This window comes from Balaenoptera physalus (genome assembly GCF_965194825.1).
Source record: "Balaenoptera physalus genome assembly, chromosome: 21".
Lineage (NCBI taxonomy): Eukaryota > Metazoa > Chordata > Mammalia > Artiodactyla > Balaenopteridae > Balaenoptera > Balaenoptera physalus.
Genome location: NC_138902.1, coordinates 28275419 through 28294798, shown reverse-complemented (window position 1 = coordinate 28294798; position 19380 = coordinate 28275419). Strand labels below are relative to the sequence as shown.

The window sequence follows — 19380 nt, the reverse complement described above, 5'->3', positions numbered from 1 at the left end:
TCATAGATTTCAGTTATTTATTATTTCCTTCTTTCTGCTTGTTTTGGGTGTATTTTGCTCTGTGTTTTTTAGTTTTTGTGTTGGAGGCTTACATTATTGATTTGAGACTTTTCCCTTTTCTAATGTGTTCACTTAATGCTATGTTTTCCCCTCAGCACTGCTTTAGCTGTGCCCCAAAATTTTAGAATGTTTTACTTTTATCTTTTAATTAGTTCAATAATTTTTTCTTCCCTAGTGATATTCTCTTTGATTTATGAATTATTCACAAATTTGTTATTTAGATTTCAAGTGTTTGAAAAGTTTCCTGTTATCTTTCTTTTATTGATTTCTAGTTTTATTCACTTGTGGTCAGAGAACATACTATGCATGATTTCAATTTTTTAAAAACGTGTTGATGTTTGTTTTATGGCCAAGAACATGGTCTATTTTGGTTTACCGCATTTGGGCACTTGAAAGGAAGTCCACTGTGTCATTGTGGGGTAATGTTTTCTAAATGTTGATTATGTCCTGTTGGTTGAAGGAGGTCTTCTATACTCCTGCTGATTTACTGTCTAGGTATTATATCAATTGTTGTGAGAGGAGTGTTGATTTCTCCAATTATAATCCTTTTAAAAACATGCTCTAACACAGTCACTTTGATTCATCCCATGAGGGTAAATGTTATAACTTAAAACAAACCATTACTCTTTTAGAATGTCCTTTATTTAATAAGCAGAGCAATGCAATGTTTTAACCAATCTATTTTCCTCTAAATAATTCATTTTTTTATCCTTTACACCTGTTACCTGTAGGTAACAGTTATCATTTACCTCAGAGAAGGGGGATTATAGCAAGGCTATTCTTGGCTTTTTCTCCAAATAAGCTTTCAAAACTCATTGTAAAAACATTTTATACTCAGCCATAAAAAGGAACGAAGGGCTTCCCTGGTGGCGCAGTGGTTGAGAATCTGCCTGCCAATGCAGGGGACACGGGTTCGAGCCCCGGTCTGGGAGGATCCCACATGCCATGGAGCAACTGGGCCCGTGGGCCACAACTACTGGGCCTGCGCGTCTGAAGCCTGTGCTCCACAACAAGAGAGGCCACGATAGTGAGAGGCCCGCGCACCGTGATGAAGAGTGGTCCCTGCTTGCCGCAACTAGAGAAAGCCCTCGCACAGAAACTAAGACCCAACACAGCCATAAATAAACAAACAAACAAACAAATAAATAAATAACTAACTAAATAAATAAAGGAACGAAATTGGGTCATTTTAGAGACGTGGATGGACCTAGAGACTGTCATACAGAGTGAAGTGAGAAAGAGAAAAACAAATATCATATATTAACACATGTATGTGGAATCTAGAAAAATGGTACAGATGAACAGGTGCACAAGGCAGAAATAGACACACAGATGTAGAGAACAAACGTATGGACACCAAGGGGGGAAAGTGGGGGGGGGGGTAAATGAATTGGGAGATTGGGATTGACATATATACACTAATATGTATAAAATAGATAACTAATAAGAACCTGCTGTATAAAGAAATAAAGTAAAATTCAAAAAAATAATAAAAAATAAAATGAAATTAAAAAAAGATTTAAAAAATAGACATTTTATAAGGGAGACAAGGTTTTTGCAGCCTCTTTGAAAACTGAATACTAGAACAAGGAAAGACCCAAGGATCAAAGTTCATTTATAAATAATAGATTAGGAAGAACGTATGACAAAGTGAAAGTCACTTTTCTGCCCCAAAGGAAATAAAGATCCTCTGTACTGAGGATAGAGGAAAAGTTATAAATCGATAGGGTTAGACAAAGTTCTTGCATCCCTCATGTGGGTTGTATTGTGAGAGTTACTGAACTCAGTATCTGGTGGAATATGCCAGACTGGCTAATGAAAGAAACCAAGGATCAGACAAGAAGAACGTGTACCTTATCCTATGCCAGTATGAAGAGCTGACAGCTCAATCAAGCAGCCTTCACTTCTCCAAACATTGACATTCCTAATAAAGCTCTCCAAAACTTAAATGGAATCCTAGGGAGAAGGTAGAATTGACTGGGTTTACCCAGAAGTACATGAGATTAACATTTTAGCCACCAGAATGGAATAGCAGTTCATATTATAAATCAAATTGTTATAGAAAAACAAACTTGCATTTTTTTCCTACACAGAAGTTTGTGAGCTATGAAATGTGCACCCACTGCAACTATATGCATCACACAGAGACTAAAACCATGCTGAATCATGCCAGAACCCATGCACCACTTCCATCCCTGAGTGAAGGCTGTGGTTAGATTCAGAATTCTAAGATCGATGAAGGAGTGAGCATTAGAAATGGGATAAGTCAGGAATTTAAAAAAAAAAAAAAAAAAAACTTATTTGGAAATTAAGAATGTTGAAATGTTAGTGGTTTGAAATATGAGAATCAAAATTTCCAAAAGGGTCAAAAAGACCACCTCCAAATTTTTTCTCCTATCTTAAGATAAGCTTTTTCAGGGTGTTCAGGACAACAGCTCACATACTCCAGCCCAATTCTTAGGACTCTAAAACCAGCTCAATTGTCCAGTCCTCTGCATGGCAAGTGTATCTTAGTTATAACTCAAGTTCATACAGACATGACAACTTTAACAGGAAGAAGTAAAAATGTTTGGTAGAATGAAAATCAGCAAAAGTCAGATATAAACATCTTTATTTAACTTTTAGTTCTATCACTCAACCAGGTAAAATCTTAATGGGGATAATTATCCCATTATCAGAGCACTATTGTGAAAGGTAGAGCACATAGTACCTGCTCCATAGATACTATTTTTTTTCCTTAATCTGATCAGATAGCACTTCTTTGTTAATAGTAGGATTGGATATATGTCAAACTTTATTTTGTTAAAAATATGAATACTTGCTCTTCCTAGGTTAAAATGTTATAGTGCTGAATAAATGAGGTTTATATGTGATGGCTCTTCAGATATTAAAAATTATACTATACAAATAAAATACAACCTTTATTACTACATCACAGTTATTACAATCTCAATTTACTAGAAGCCTAAATTTCTTACTAAATACTAAGTTCTTAACAAGGAAAATCAATTTCTAAAATAATGACTTTCATACTAAAATTGGCACATAATTAATACATATTGTATATATAAATTAACATTTAAAAATTATAAAGCACACAAATCACTTGTAACATTCAGCTAAGCATTATTTGAAAGTTTTCAAAGACAAGAATCCAGCTTCCTATTCTGAATATGCTGTTATTTTAAATTCTCTCTTTCTCTCTCCCATTTTTTTTAACAATGCGCAAACAGATTTGCACAAACTTTGCCAGGTTTGGGGTTAGAAGAGAGCTATAAATATTTACATTATTTAAATTTTCAGTTCAGTGGTTAAAATAAATTCACTATTTGCTTGCACTACTAGGGTGGTTGAAAAGCAGACTGTAAATTAAACTGGTGCATACTCAAGGTGCAGCCAGTTTCATCATTCTAGCATGAATTATATGCATCTGCTCTGTTTCTCACATTTGGGATCATGTTAAGTTGGAAACTTTCAATTTTCAGGTCATAGAAATAAAAATTTTATAAATGTAGAAATTAAATGGATACATTCTAAAGCACTATTTTTTATTATCTGTACTTTGTATAATTTATATGTGTGTACACACATAAAAGTATTAATGTAAGTCCCTGATCTACAATTATGAATTCTGTGTTTCTTTGGCCGGACTACAGCATCACCCACCATAAGCTTATTACCATTTGGAAGTAAGTTGTGTTTAACTCAGTATTACCATCATGAATTTTATTAGCAAGTATATATGGAATTCAGGAAACATCCACTTTCACATTTGTAATCTTTTGTGAAGTTCCTTAAGTAAATAACTTTTATTTCTGAAACTCATAGCTCCCTAAACATAAGATGCACATTCCTATATGTTCAAAAGATAAAAGAGCAATCAGAATAGTCTCGAAAGCAAGACTTTGACTTTATTCCTTGCTCAGCATCTGTTACTGTTTTAAGTGACAATTTAGAAATTGTTTCTACATTACCATCTCTTGGTGCTAGACCTGTCACAGTGTCTCAAATGATTTCACATTAGATCAGAATGATGCATGTCTGAAACCTAGCAATAATTTTCTTCCAGAAGGAGTAGAACTGCTATGGGTACAAATAGCATCAGATACTACATGCTATTCCATACAGAAAGGCCAGATCCTAAACAGTAATCCTTACATGTAATTTTGGGGGGAGGACTATGATTTCTCTTGCCTAGAGGGAATAAGAGAAAAACAAAATACAAACTGAATAATGGGTTTTAAAATAATTACAGGTATCTCTCAATTATCCATGCAAAGTCATACTCATTGCCAGAAGCAAGGTTAAAACCCCAAACCAGTTGGGCCCACAAGGTCTGGACGGTGCAGCCTCTATGCAGACAGCTGTGCACTGTCACACTGTCACCCTCCGCCAGTATACCCACACACTTGTCTCTTCATCAAATGAAAGGAGGAGTGTCAGAGGAGGCGAGTCGGGTTGGCCCCCCTTCATATCTCTGAGTAGAAATGTTTTCCCCATTGTCAGTCAGCTGAAGAGGATCTGGGTTTGGTTTTATTCATTCATTCCAAAACTATTTATCGAGTAGCTACCGTATGCTGAACCATGTTCTAGGTGCTGCAGCTATAGCAGTTAAAAAAGAAAATCCTGCCCATCCTGAGCTTACATTATAGATTTCTTTACTAAAGGAGCTAGCAGATTTACCTATGCTTACTACCTCATTCTTCAGCCTATGCTTTTCCCAAACATTCAGTTCTTGTTTTCAAGACTTCTCCAAAGCAGAAAAAAATCACATTATAAAACAAGTTCTTGAAGTATAGAAGACTACGTATGATGGGCCTTTAAAAAGGAGCTCTCAGATTCTTCTCTTCTTAGTGAGAGGCACAATGGATCCTCGTGATGAGAACCAATACACCAATGTTTTCTTTCATAAACCAAGTTTGAAGCACTGACCAAATGCACGTAATCCTTCCTCTCTGGAGGGCTAAGGAACAACCAAAAGCGTTCGGAGAGTTAGAATGGTAAAGAGGCCCAGTTCTCATCTCAAGTGTTCTTACGACACACACATACACACACACAATCATCACAATGTGAAGTGATGGATATGTTAAGTAGCTTGACTGTGACACTTATTTCTCCATGTATATGTATATCAGAACATTGTCGACCTTAAATATATACAATTTTTATTTGTTAATTATACCTCAATAAGCTGGGAAAAAATAAAATAAAATATAAAAATTTAAAAAAAAAGAGTCCTAGTTCATTTAGATGTCTCTGAGACAGAGTGAGTAACGGAGGTGTTGAACAAGCACTAGAGAAAATGGCTCAGTAAGGCAGTAAAGCAGGAGCGCAACCAGGCCAGAAGCACTTTGGCATGGCCCTCACACAAACATGTCAGCTTTTGTTTCACCTTTTCAAATATAGAGTAACTATATCAACGCAGTAGGGGAAAATGAGTAGCTATTTCCTGGCCTTTAGAAAATGACTCCACTGAAGCCATCCTTTGCCCTTTGCTGAAAAGAACCTTATGCAGGCTTTTGCCTCCGGGAAAAGTCATGTACTTTCCCACGTGGTGGTAGAGCACATTTTCATTCTTCAACTCTTACCTTCTTGTATAAGGTGAGGAAATTAGTTACCTGGAATGTTCTCTCTATCCAAAGTCTGTCCAAATGACCCCCAGGTCACTTAGAGGCATTCAGATAAATGTCACCAGAACTCCCCAAATGCTGCTGGCTATATATCAACTATTTAAAAATAAAACCGAGCCTATTTTTTAAAGTAATATTGAAATGAAGGTGCCTTCAATGCTTGACTTTATCTTATAAAAACCGAGTAAACTTTTTCTTAACAAATCACGAAATTATACATACTTAGATAAGTTAAATATTTTAAGAATAAAATTATATAGCTAAAATAGTTTTATAAATATGTATTTGATTCATATTAGATTCTCCATATCAATACGGCCAAATGATATGAATGTAAGGGAGAGCACTGCATTGGATGGCTTTCAAAACTTCACTGAATAATATTCAAATAGTTTTGATATAATACAAATTTCTTGGAGTAAATATTATACAGTTCTATCGGTGATAACAGTAAGATTTATTACAATCATTTATACTCTTAATAAAATGGTACATCGGTATAATGGCAAATCATACTTTCATGATCTATGTTTTATTATGGAGACTTTTATTTATTTACTCAATAAATATTTTTTCATCCAGTTACAATACTATGACCCGATCACAATGCTACTCAAAGGGAATACAGATATGACCAAGAAATAGTCACTTCTTTTAAAAAACATGTAGTCTAGTCAAGGAAAAATATGTTGTATATGCAATTAAATATTTAATCACAATATTAAAATAAGTTATACAATAAGTTGAATAAAGGAATCACATAGGAAAAGCATTTAATTGAGCCTCACGGGATCTGAAAATTCTCTCTTTAGGAAGGAATTGTTAAGCAAAAACATGAAAGGTAATAAGATGGTAGTCAGGTAAAATATATGAAAAAAGTATTTCTAAGCAGAAAGAAGCAAGGTGAAAAGGCCCAGAATTTGGCACATTTGAGGAACTGACAGAAACACAATGTGCCACAGAACTGAGCAGAAAGGATAGAGATGCAACTTGATTAGAAATGAGGCTGGAGAGCAAGAAGAACCTTTTGTCAGATTGTCAGGGAGCATCAGTTTGAATCTTTCACCACCTAATTCCCTTGCCCTCGATTCTCTATCCTTCTTGGTAAAAGCAGAAGTCACTTGAATCCTGGTCTATCCTCTTTTATTCTTCTATAACATTGATCACTTAAGAAGTTAACAGACATAGACTTAGAGCTGACTCAGCTGACACTGCTCTTATTTACATTTGAAGCAAACGGTGTCCTGGACAGGGTAAACCACTTCTCCAGGGTGGCCCCCCTAAAAGAAATGATATAACTTGAACTTGAATATACTTCTCCTACCTTCTATATACTCGTCTTTATCTGAAATAATCTCTCTTCAATTCTTCTTTGAAAATACACAAAGAGTTAGTGTGACCTAAAGACTATTTGGCTATAATTTTGCCTTGAGCTGACATTTTATATTAACTTATGTTCCTTTACTTTGAAACTTTAAAATCTCACTTAAAAATAATGTTTGCCCTTAATCATTCAAATCCAAATTTCTGAACTAAAACTATCTCTACTTGTGCACTCTCAATTCTTGTTTTTTTTCGTCCCCTTCTATAGCAAAATTTCTGTCTATACCCACTATCTCCAATTCCTCTCTATTCTCCCTTCATCAATATCTAATCATATTTTCCTCCAATCACTGCACCAAATAACTTCATTTTGCAGTCATTGTTGACCTCTGGTTTGCAAAATCTAATGACCAGTTCTCAGTCATCATCTTCCTTGACCCATTAGCAGTATTTGTTAGAGTTGATCACTTTCACCTCCTCAAAACACTCACTCATGAGGCTTCTGAGAAAGTGCCCTGTCTTGATTCTCTATCTACCTAACTGGTTGTGTATACTCAGTATCCTTACCTGGTTAATTCACTTCTAAATGTTGGAGTTTCCTAGAAGTTAGTTCTTAGTAATCTTCTCTATCTGTACTCACTCTAGGGTCTAGATGAACTCAACCCGATTCATGACATTAAATAACAACCACATACTGATGATTTCAAAAATTGTATCTGTGCCCCAGACTTCACTCCTGGATTCTAAATTTGTCTGAACAACTCCATTTGGAATCTAAGAGACATCTCCAATCTTTCATGTCTGAAACCCAACTTTTGATTTTACATCTTCAGATTTGCTCTGCTTACAGTCTTCCCCACATCAGTTAACAGCAACTTCATTCTTTCAGTTGTCTAAACAAAAATGGGCTATTTTTCACTCTCATAGCCACACCCAAACCGTCAGCTAACTATATCAGTCATACTTCAATAAATCCAGAATCTGACCATTTCCTCACTTTCATTATTACTACTCTGGTGTATGCTAACACTTTCATCTTGGATTATTGCAACATCCATTCTGTTTTCCCTGCTTTAGCTTTGTGCCCTGCACAACAGTCAGAATGATTATTTTAAATGATAGAAAAGACATTACTCCTATGGTCAGAAGCTTTCCATTGGCTTTCCCTATCACTCAGAGTAAGCCAGTGTCCTTACCATGGACTCCAAGGCCTTACTGATCACACGCACCCCCTCCTCAGTCCTAATCTTAGGTGCTCTCACTCTGCTCCAGCCACACTGACCCCCTTTTACTGGTCCTAAAAATGGCAAGCAGGGTCCTTCCCCAGGGCCTTTTGGGGATATCCTTTTCCCAGATAATTTACTTCGTTTATTTCCTTATTTATTTTATGCTCAATATCATCCTATCAGGGTGACAACTGTATATAAAATCTTGACAACTCAGTATAAAATAGCATAATTCTCCACCATGCAAGCCAAGCCAGGCACCCCTCTATTTCTCTTTGCCTGCTTTATTTTTCCCCACATACCCAACACAGTCTAATATACCCTAGTTCACTTTGTTTCATGTTTATTATCTGCCTTTCCCACTAGAAAGTGAACTCCATGAGGACAGGGACTTTGTTCTGGTCTCGCTATGTCCCGCACCTAGAATAAAGCCTGACATATAACAGGTGCTCACTAAGCACAATGTCCAAATGAAAGACAAAATACAATGCAAAATGTTGAAAACAACAAAGATAATTTAGACAAAATTCATTTTCTTGAATACCAGGGTCCATTTACAAACGTGGAGGATCTATATGACAAGCTACATTTGGGAGATGTAAATCTTTATTTTCACTCCTTTATAGACTTTAAAATAGTCATGGTATTTTCAAAATGCACAGTTCATACTGAAAACCAATTGGGGAAAATATATTATAAAAGTTTTCTAGGGTTTATGTTTGTAGTAAAATAAATTTTAGAGTACAATCATAACTCTTGTCTCCTGACACTGCCATCTATATATAAATCTGTTCTAGAAATGGGGCAAAGGATACATTGTACAGACACCATGAAATCTGATTCAAAATGTTGTTTCCTTATAATGTACTATGAAATATATTTTATTCTGACTTTTACAATATATTTTTAAATCTTAGATAGATGGACAACTACTTGTTAAATCAACTATTATTTTAATGTATAATTAAATAAAAGCTTAAAAAAACACAAAAATGTTCTGGTAACTAACTGACTGTACTGCTGAACTGAATGAATAAGCATTTTCAGAACTCTGATGAAAAACTGATGAACTCATAAAAGTGCTAACAAAAGATCAAGATGAAAAAAAACAATTAATTACATGGGACTGAGTGAACTGATGAGGATGAGTATAATTTTTGTGACTTTCTGTCTGAATTAAAAAAAAAAAAAATCCCAAAAAAAAAAAACAAAAAAAAAAACACAAAAATGATGCATGACATGAGTGCTTTAAAACTGCGACAAATGAAAGCTTGTACGCCTTAGGTGACATATAATTCAATGGCTAATATAAACAGATTTCCACCCCAAGAAATAAAGTATTAGCTCTTCAATCATGATTTTAGGGACCAAAACCATATGTTAAGTTGCTGAAAGCAAAAGTTTTAGTATTATACATACACTTCCAAATTAGAAATATCACTGTAGCAGATTTCGTGACTATGAAATGGATCTATACTGAAATATTTGGTTTCACAAGTGAGAAGAATTATAATTTTTTAAAAGCTGATTGCCCTTACATGAAATGGAAAACATTTACCCAAGAATTCATTATAATTCCTTGAAGGACTTTGAAAAATAGGCAACATTGGTAGGGTTACTGCCCCACAAAAGCGGCAGCTGGAGGAAGGCCTGAAAGCACCCACCCCCTGAGCTGCGTATCGGGAGGCAGGTACCATGTAAGGAGCATGAGCTGCTGGGGAGGATGATGGAAAAGTGCAATCAGGGTCCCAGACCAAGGGTAGAACCCATAGAATGTACAACACCAAGAATGAACCCTTGTGACTTCAGGTGATAATAATGTGTTAATGTAGGTCCATCCATTGTAACAAATGTCCCATTGTGGTGCAGGAGGTTATATGTGTGTGGAGACAGGATATATGAGAACTCTCTGTACTTCCCACTCAATTTAGCTGTGAACCTAAAACCGCTCTAAAAAAAGTACATTATTTTTTAAGAATTTTTAAAATTTTTAAATTGCAATGGGCTATATATTTTTCAAATCACTAGACAGAAAAGAGACAAAAATATAATCAAATAAAATGTAAAAAAACAATGAAAATATAAATGAAATATAGAAAATAAAATAGACAAGAAAATAAAAGGCATAAGATATAAAAGTGGAGCCAAACATTTATTTTGACTAAACATCATAAAAGGAAATTTGAATGAAAGGATTTGCATATCACATTACTGATAGGAAACTCAATCATATTAACTCTAATTTGCTGTAAGTCAACTTGCAAATATGTACGCTTAAATTCAAATAAAATTTCAACAAGAATTTTTGGAACATGACAAAATGATTCTAAATTTATCTGGTAAATGAATACATAATAAGAATAAATGTTACAAAATAAAACTATAAGATATCTAAAAAATCACTATAACTTTTACAAATTAAACAAATTTGAAATGACACAAGAATAAACATATAAATGGAAGAGACTAGAAAACACAGAAACAGACCTAGGTATAACAATTTACTGGAATAACAAGGTAACAGTAAAACCAGAACAACTGTACATTCATGGTGTTAGGATATTGATTAGAGAATATAAAATGATAAAGTTAGATCATGATCTCATACCTTGTTTGAAATTAATCCCAATGTTAAATATAAAAAAATGAAAGAAAAGAAAAAATTAGATTTTTTTTTTCCTGTACTTGGAAAAGCTGTCTTTTAAAATTATAGTGTCAAAGAAAAACCATAGAGACTATATAAAATGTAAAATAATTACATCACCATATAAAAAGAAGAAGACAACTATGGAAAAATTTATAACAAATATGCTACATAAAGGTTCATCTCATAATATGTATAAGTTATATAAAATATATTTGTATTATTATTTTAATTTCAATCTTCCAGCACACCATTCCTTTATTGGCACTCTGTTAAAACATAGCTCTGCCTTGCTAGGAACATCAACTGATTTAGGAAGGGGTGGAGGACCTGAGCCAAGATAAGCCCTTATCCCAAAACACTGACCAGCAGTCCAGAAGGCTGTTAACCAAGTCATGACAACCAAGTCCTCTCAAAATGTCTCAAACACTAACTGCGACAGAGATTTAGTCCCTCTCTGGAAAAATTATGAAACACTTGTTGCAAGAACTGTCATATTCTATGTTACCAGACACAGAGAAAGCTGATCTGGAAGAATGACGCTGATAGACCGGGAGGAGCAGCTACACATGCACGTGCACGCGCGCGCACGCGCACACACACACACACACACACACACACACCTGAACACACCTGCAATCCTAATTTTTAGAAATTAACCCAGTTTTTAATGACCCTGGATGGTAAAATATTCTATTGGTGTTGGAATGAGTCAAGAAAATATGTATAAACATTACGTATATAACCATAAATCCATAAGTACCACTGTGAAAATCAATTAATCATGTAAATTATTTAATATTTTTTTTAAAAAATCAAATCTTTCTCATTTTACTGAAAAGTATTCACCAGAGTAAATGAAGGAGATTCTTAATCAGGTCATAAAGACTTTTTTGGAATATTGGAATATGTCCCCTTCATGAAATTGCACTTAAGAAACTTCTCTTCCATTGTAAAATTTGATCTCTGTCTTGTTATGTAGAGCTGTGAGTGTTAACTTTAAAGGGACTTTGAGTTATTTTCCATCTATTATTTCTAAAATCTTGAAGGGGGAGGGGTAGTTAATCCTCATAACCTGTGATTAGGCTGTATAAATCAAATACTTTACTTTGTACTGACAAGATTTCTCTTCTGAAGCATATATACCGTCATTGGTAATAGTGATTGAAGATGTTTATTCAGTAAGATCTACATCATTTGCTTTGTAAAGAATTAAAATTTAACTATCATAAAGATACATAAAGTAATCCTTTTGACATACAGATGTCTGAATGATTTACCAAAGCACTCTAATTTTAAACTGCACTCATCAAATTAATCTATATTTCTGTACTAATTCATATAAACAATATTTATTTTAAGTCATTATAAATTCTGTACTTTTAAAGAGTTTTAATAGTCATTAATATTTTTATCACATTTCCTCAAAGGTGAGCTAATTACTATTATTATTTTCAGTTAGAAATACAAAATGTATTCCCCATTTTTCATGACTTTGAAACATAATTCTTGAGATATAATCTTTGTGTGAAAAGCATAAAATGAATTGTCTGTCAAACAGTATGCATTTTTCCTGTAATGAAAATTTTCTCTGCAATGACATCTACCTTCCATTACCTGATGGGCACATGAAAGTCAAGCTTTCTAACATTGTTAGATGTTATTTATCTTGAACTTGTGCCAGCTTCAGATGTCACAGCAATTTTGTGTATGTGTGTATACTCTGTGACCTTTGTGGCCCAAGAGGCCACAAAGTAAGCATACATACACAAAATTTGTATAAGAACCTGGAGAGGTAGGTAAATGTGTTAGGCTTCTCTAGAACAATGATTTTTTTATGAGATCTATTAGAAAGTATAACCGTGGTTTAATGAGATGCCAGTAACAGATACTCTAATTTAGTCATTACTTATTATCTAATTTTGAAAATACTGACAGAGAGCCCATAAGATAGGAAGTCCAGTCTATGTCTGTGAAGAATGTACTGCTAGACATTAGAGTAGGTAGAGTTGTGTGGTCATTCATTAAACATATCTAAATATCTATACCTTTGTTTCCCTACTTGAAATCCTTACAGGGTGATTATATAAGTTGATTTGAACCTTCCTATGAACAAAAATGAATGAATGAATGAATAAAAAATAAATAATAAATCAATAAATACTTCTATAAGATTAATAATGAACTTCAGTTCACATGTGCTATGCATTTCTCTAAGCTGTGATCACTTTCAGATTTGATTATTGTATTTATGATTTGGTATCAGCTTTGCAACCTATGATGCCATAGATTTTTCCAGTACCTGCTAGAACAATTGATTTTGCTGTCAGCATTATGAAGTTACCTGTGACATGTAAATATTTTGTTCTCATTTGTACAAAAACCAGATAGGAATCACTTGAACTACTTTGTTTAACCACCTTAATTTAGATTTTTGTTTGTCATTGGTCTTTTTGAGCTGTTTCACAATCCAGTTTGAATTTATAAATTTGTATTCACTCTGATAGTTACTGATTTACAATTCTACTACACCTGATGCTAGTAGTCTTGATTCGCTAGCTGCCTTATTCATCTCTGTTGGTAGACTAATTAATGTAAGCTAGAGGGAAGAAGTGGTAGCCAGCATGAGTCCAGAATACAAATATGTAACAGCATAATAAGTTTTAAAACAGCTCACAGAGTATATCTGAAGTTTGTAACAGATATGCATAGTTAAACTTCATTCTTATTTATTCAATCAATATATTCCATAAGTTGGGAAAAAATTTAAATGTGTGAAAAATAATAACACTTTCATTCATCAAGAATATACAATTAATATGTCAAGAATGCTGTTTATGGTTGTATCTTTGCAAAATTTAGGGACATTTGCGTGGAAGAAGGAAATGTTTATAATCATGGAGGGTATATGTCATGCGGGAGAATAGAGGGAGGACTTGCATCACCTAGATATGCTACTGTCATAGCTATGTGGGAGCATGATTAGCTGTGTTCTTCCCCCTCGAATTCAGTGGACAATTTTCAGTTCACCAACATTGAGATAGTACTCACCCACCCTGATCAGAAGGGAAACTATAAGCTTCATTCAGAGTCCTTTGCGTAGGAAGCTCCTGGAAGATAGAGACAATGGATTATTTGACTTTTATCTCTAGTGTCTCGGACAATATCCAGAACACAACAGATACTCTATACAGATGCCACATATAATGCATGTTTCTTTCCAGCAAGGAACAGAAGTCCTAGAGCCTGGTTATTATGAGGGTGAGCCAGTGCCCAAATCATCAGTAGAATCTCAACACTATTTTCTAAACACTCATCACAATGCTCTGACCCCCATCCTTGCTGATCAAAGTGTGGTCTATGGGTTTGCATTTTAACAAGATCCCCAGGTGATTCATGGACACACTGCCTTACATCACATGTGACAGGCTCTCTACTAGTTATGCTCACAAAGGAAGGCTGTACTTAGAGTATTTAAGTAAATGGGCTCTGAAATCAGATGATGTAGGTTTGCACTTGCCTTTCTTTCTTACTAAGTATAGAACTTTGGGGCAATTTACTTAACTTTGTTGGGATTTGTCACATCTAAACTGGAGAGGGGAGTAATAATAGCATTGTCTATACAATACTGTTTTATGTTAAATGTAAAATGAAGTATTACATGTGACACTTCTGCCACACACAGCTGGCCCTCTGTATCAGTGAGTTCCTCATTTGTGGATTCAACCAACCATGGATGGAAAATATTGTTTTAAAACAATCCAGACAGTTCCAAAAAGCAAAATTTGGATTTTCTGCATGCCAGCAACTATTCACGTAGCATTTACATTTTATTTACAACTATTTACATGGCATTTACATTGTATTAGATATTATAAGTAATCTAGGGATGATTTAAAGTACATGGGAGGATGTGCGTAGGTTATATGCAAATACTATGCCATTTTATACAAGGGACTTAAACATCCTTCGATTTTAGTATCTTCAGGGGATCCTGGAACCATTCCCCATAGATACCCACATACAACTGTACTATTGCAGTTTTACTACTATTACTAATAAATATTTGTTATTGTAACTTAATGCTAATAAGATATAATATATATATACAATGATTTTTCTGTGATTATACAATGTTCCACAATCTCAATTTAAAATCAAGGAACTCTTTTACCTCTAAGCTGTCAATTAACATGACATACAAGAACTACATGTGTGTAAGTATATTATTGATTGTAGGGGAGATAGGAGCTGTAGCTGTTTCTTCCTCTTTCTCTCTTCCTATCTCTTTCTTCTCTTTCATCCCCCCCTTTTTTGGTCACTTAATAAACTTGTGGAAAGGGGGTAGGGAAATGTTCTCTTTACTCTGTCATATTTATTCAATTTCTTCCTCTAAACATCCCAAAATCAGTATCCTTGGGGTTAAGTGCCTCCCTCATGGTAATGATTGTTTGGTTTAAGGACCCTGGACTTAAGTTGGTTTGAATTAAACCCTTCACTGTGTCACACGGGTGTGATGGATCAATGGGGGTTCTTCCCTATAATCCTCAGAATTCGTGTCTTTGTTGCAACAGCATCATCAGTAGCTGAGTAGCACAGCGGAATGGGTACACAGCCCAGAGGTCTCAGATTGAAACTGCCCTCTGCTAAGGTCCCATTTTTCCTGCCAGGAGGGCTTCTTTCTTTTCTTGTTTCTGTTTTAGGTATCTAGCCACATATTCATGGTTTTCTGTTTTTGCCTTTATCTGGTCATTCATAGTGCCAGACCTTCTCGGTGGTTATGGGGAAAGGGGGACTCCAGGCCCTCCCACTTCCTCTGGGGCATGCCAGTCAATTTTCCTGGGATCAGGGTACCACATCCGATTAGGTCATTCTGTCTATAGCCCAGGTGAGGGCATTCAAGCCCTTTGATGGTAATCCGTCCTGAGGCATGGTGATAAGCAGCAGAGCTAAGCAAAGCCCAGAAACACTGGCTAGGGATCTTGCCTAGGGAGAGCAGATGAGTCTCAAATGCTCCTCCCCACCCCCTTTATTTTCTCATCAGTGCTGGGGCCACCAGCCACTATGGATGTGCAACTCAATACCCTTGGGTGTCAGGAGAGCACACAACAGCAGCAAGGCATGCAGAGGCACAGGAGAAGGGCTAGGTCACTATCCTTGTCACTACTCTTTCCCTTATTCTTATGAGGCAGTGGGGAGCCATTCTTAACACTTATCTTGGTGGCCTGGAACTGCGCCTTCTGCAAGACTTTAAGAGGTCAGTGGGCCACCTTCCTGAATGATGGCTAGATGACTGCCCCACATGATCAATCTCCAATCACCAGCTAGACGCAATATACTGGAATCTTTACCCTTTAGAGCTCTAGTCTGACCACATGCAAGCAGGACCCAAGAGCCCACCGGGTCAGACACTAAGTCTTCACTGCCCCAGGCCCTACTGACAGATCAGCCTCACATCACCCCCAGTGTGGGCTTGTCCAGCCCCCTGCCTCAGACTTGGTGGTGGGAGTCCCAGAGGCTCACCCGAACAGCACCTCATGTCAATTAACAATATTTCTCACCTCGGGGGCAAGATTTATTAGTTCATTGTAAAAAAAAAATACAGCATCTTCAAGTGATACGCTTAACTTTCAGTGTAGAAGAAGTTTTAGACCGTTTGTAAGTAATATTTAACCTCCTCTAAATCAGATTCTTTTCAGAATTGAAAAATGTCTTATTAATGGCCCTATCATTCTTTATTTTCTATGGAAGCATCTAAAGTGAATGCTAAAAAGTTCTTAAGACAAGCTGGATCCTGAGGCTTGGCATGTGAATCTAGGCTCCGAATAAATGACAAGTTAAACGGTATACTTTCATTATCACATTGCACTTGTCTTTTCATTCAACAAAGACTCCCCCACCTCTGGACATTCCATTTTGCTGATTTAAAAAGAAAGAAAATTACTTTTTTTGTTGTTTGTTATGTTTCCTCACGCCCCTGAGGTTGTTGTTACTTCACAAATTAAGTATAAATAGACTCATGGGTTTGCAATGTCATTAATGTCCATTTCCTATACTACCCCTATTTATTAGATTGGGAAAGGTCTGTTATTCAAATTGTGAGACAACACTGAGAGTTGGATGATTACAAAAAGGGACTCTGTCCTTAATAATGAGCTTTTAATAAAGTCAAAGAGTTACTGACACTGAATAAATGTTTACAAATTGATATTTAACTGCACATATTATGCGCTGAGTATTCGTTTGAACTTCTGTCCATTAAGTAGAAAACTCATAACACTGTCACAAACCTTTTGTGCTTTTATGATAACATGATGCAACTATATATGGCTAAGATTATGGATCTTGCAATCTTATATCAACCCCTAGAAGTGCCACCGTTTTTCAATGTAAATACAGAGAGGGGGCATCCTGGGGTAATTTACTTGGCATATACCCTTTAGGATCTCACAATGAACCATGCTGAGGGAACAGCAACAGTAGGGAATCTTTTGTTTTGGTGCAACTCTAGATAGCCTTTTCTTGCCTCTCCAAGCCAGCACTGTGCAATAAAAATATAATGCAGGTCATGTGTAAATTTAAATTGTCTAACAGCTACATTAAACAAAAAGCAATCTGTGAAGTTAATTTTAATAATATATTTGACCCTTGAACGACATGGGTTTGAACTGCGTGGGTCCACTTATACGAGGATTTTTTTGTCAGCAGTAAATACTACAGTACTATCAGTTCTGCACTGGGTTGACTCTGTGGATACAGAACAGTGGATACAGAGGATGAGCCAATACAGAGGGCTGACTGTAAGTTACAGTTAGCAAAAGGAGCTAAAAAGAAATTAAGAAATAACAGAAGCTTGGAAATAACAAGATGATCAGAAATAAATAAGCTCAGAAAGAAAATGATTAGACAAAGGACGATACAAAATGAGGACTGACAGATCGTAGGAAATAATTAAGACAGAATCAAATTTATAAAGACTAAATTTTAAAAAGCTCAAGAGTGAATAACATTATGGAAAATTCAGTAGGAAAAATAGGAGGAAAGGATAAAAAAGGAAAAAATAAAGTTAAGTATATCTGGAGTGCTAAATGGAAAGCCAAAGAAAAGGAACAGAAAAAATATATGAAAAACTGCCCTGAAATTAAAAAGTCGAATCTACATATAGAGACACCAAGTAGCTGGAAATTTTGACCCAGGATATTAATATAACAATTGGATTTTAAAGTTAAGAATGTTCTGATCATTCAGGCCCGCCTGCAAAAACCAAATCCATATGATTTATAAAAGTGAGAAAATCAAATTGGTATTGGATTTTTGACAACATTACATGCTATAAAACGAACGGAGCAACATTTTTTTATATTCTCAAGGAAAGAAAATATGAACCTAGGATTTTTGTATTTAGCCAAATTATCATTGAGCTTTTGCCACTGAGAAGAAGAACATGTAAGAACTCAGGGAACATTGTATTTACTTCTCAATGAGCTTCATGAACAATTAAATGATTAGAGATGTTTCAAGTATAAATATCTGTGATAAGCATCAAATATATTTAATTATATAACTCACAGTTTTAAAAGGTACATAAAAGTGAAAAATAGTGGATTCCTATAAAACAATAAAAAGACAAACAACCCAACTGAAAAATGAGCAAAGGACTTAGATATTCCCTAAAGAAGTTACATAAATGGCCAATGAGAACATTAAAAGATGCTCAATATTATCAATCATTAGGAAAATGCAAATCGAGAATACAATAAGATACCCTTTCACAACTTCACACCTGATTGGATGACTCTATAATAAAGCAAACAAACAGCAACAACAAGAGAAAACACAAAATAACAAGTATTGGTGAGGATGTAGAAAAATTGGAACTCTCATACCTTTTACATTTTTGGTGGGAATGTATAGCCACTGTAGAAAACAGTTTGATGATTCCTCAAAAAGTTAAACTTAGAATTACCATATGACCCAGCAATTCTACTCCTAGGTATATACCCCAAAATAATTAAAAAGAGACTCAAACACGTGTATGTCATTGTTCATTGCAGCATTATTCACAACAGCCAAAAGGTGGGAAAAAAATGGAAGGGTCCATCAATGGATAAATGGGTTTTTAAAATGTGATATATACATATAATGGAATATTATTAAGCCATAAGAAGCAATAAAGTTCTGACCCATGATACAACAGGGATGAACCTTGAAAGCATTATGCTAAGTGAAATAAACCAGGCACAAAGGAAAAATATGATATGATTTCACTTAATATGAAATATCTAAAATAAGCAAATTCATAGAAACAGAAAGTAGATTAGAGTTTACCACGGACTGGGGAGTGAAAGAAATGAGGAGTTATTGTTTAATGATTATAGAGCTTCTGTTTGGGATGATGAAAAAATTTTGGAAATAGCTGTGATGGTTACACATGTCCATGTACTAATGTCACTGAATTGTACGCTTAAAAATGGTTAAAATGACACATTTAAAAACA

At 35.1% G+C, this 19380-nt stretch overlaps 1 long non-coding RNA gene across 2 annotated transcripts in view; it reads right to left on the bottom strand.

The window, feature by feature from the left end:
* LOC309651652 overlaps positions 1–19061 on the bottom strand; it is a 647179-nt gene extending 628118 nt beyond the window's left edge. For both annotated transcript variants that reach the window (XR_014258279.1, XR_014258280.1), the window contains exon 1: positions 13939–19061. This is a non-coding gene — a long non-coding RNA (uncharacterized lncRNA). The remainder of the gene's footprint in view (positions 1–13938) is intronic.
* Positions 19062–19380: the final 319 nt, after the last annotated feature.